The following is a 1734-nucleotide window of genomic DNA, read 5'->3' as shown; positions in this document are numbered from 1 at the left end:
ACCCCCCATCCCCCCTCCTCCGCCCCTTTGGATTTAATTATTCGTGCTCAATATACTTGTACAGCATCCAGGGACTCAGTCTCAGGTCCTTGTGCTAAGGGAGGTATAAACAGAACAACAGCAAAAAACCCCCAGAAGGTACTTGTCCTGCAGTAACTTGGTTTTTTTCCTTTTCCGAAGGCTTCAGATAAATCAGTGCTCTCTGTTGCACTGCCATCATGTTGCTGCTGCTTTACTCGTGGGGCACAGAAGCTATTCCAGTATTTGGAAACCCACACTCCCCACTTCTTTTTTCTCTTTCCCAGTTTGTGCTTATACTCTGGTACACTGTCATAATCCTACACACAAGAGGGTTGCCTTTCCCTCGTGGATTAGGGAGAGAAGAAGTGTCTCCCAGGGAGCAGAGAATGGGAGCTCCTCACCTAAGGAGTCAGGGGTGGGACACTCAGCAGGTTACCAGCAGGCAAGCCCCCATCATCAGGATGAGCCCTGGGCAACCTCAGAAATATTCTGCACATCCCTTTGTTACAATGCCCTTGTGTGGATCAACAAAACAAGCTCAGTGTCCCTCCACCTGACAGAGAAAATGAAGTGTGAAATGAAGCTTCCTTGCTGGTGGCAATGGAAGTCAAAGACAGGAAAACCTAGAGAAATGAAGATGAAATCCTGCAAATACAGCAGATGCAGGCCCCACTTTTTCCAGCTGATGGAGTTTTATCATGGACTTGCAACTTCAAAAAAACATCTCACGTCCTGCAAACATGTGAATATTAGCTTTAATTTTCTGCAAGTGAATTGCTAGAACTTGTGGTTTCTGAGAAGAGCTGGAAAACAATTCCAAGTACTAAAATGCCCAGCATATAAATAAAAATAACATGGCTAATATTGTATTTCAACCTTGTGGTTTTTAAACTAATCTCTTTTTTTTTTTTTTCTTGTACACATAATAGTGGTTTTTAAACTAATCTCTTTTTTTTTTTTTTTCTTGTACACATAATTTTTTTGAGCATGCTGATGATACGAGATTACTCTGCTGAGTGGTATGAGCAGAAGCTGGAGGCCTTGAGTCTGATGATGGTCAGCAAAGTGCTCTGGGCTTGAGCACTGTGTAAAGGTTGTGTCCTCTCTCCAGTGTGTAAAATCTCCACATCTTCAAGGCCAAACGTGCTGACTCTCGTTTCAGCCAGTTAAACCCAATTGTGTTGACCCCTGCCTTGTTGAGATAGCTTGCTACTTGTGTAGCAGGCGATCTCAACCCCTCCTCACCCTCCCACCCCGAAGCAAAGTTTGCACAGGGTTGCTCTGCTTGCAAAGGAGACCTGGCCAGATGGACTGGTGTGAAGAGCTTTCAGGGCCCTCCAAAGATTCAGGCACAGGATCTGGGCACCTGGGAATGTCATAGCCTTTAGTGCCTGGGAGAACCCGCAGTGTCACACAACACACTGAGGGGCCTGCCCTACCTGGTAAGGGAATATGGCTGTGGAAAGGGGCTGGAGAAAAGGGGGCCAGAGAGGAGGGCACAATTGCTCTCATGTCCACCACACCTGCTCTAACTAACCGAGGAAGTTGCTTAGAAAATCCCTGGCTGTGACTCTTTGCTCATCTAATCTTTTGAGTACACAAACAGGACAAACCCCAATGGTTATTTTTTTTTTTTCTTTCCACGGGTTGCTGATATCTGAAATCTCAGCAGAGGTTATTACAGAGATATTTCTTAACCTAGTCCTTTCTCTG

The sequence above is a fragment of the Corvus brachyrhynchos genome, unplaced genomic scaffold (assembly GCF_000691975.1).
Source record: "Corvus brachyrhynchos isolate BGI_N302 unplaced genomic scaffold, ASM69197v1 scaffold523, whole genome shotgun sequence".
In the NCBI taxonomy this organism is placed as follows: domain Eukaryota; kingdom Metazoa; phylum Chordata; class Aves; order Passeriformes; family Corvidae; genus Corvus; species Corvus brachyrhynchos.
Note: the sequence above shows the minus strand (reverse complement) of the source record.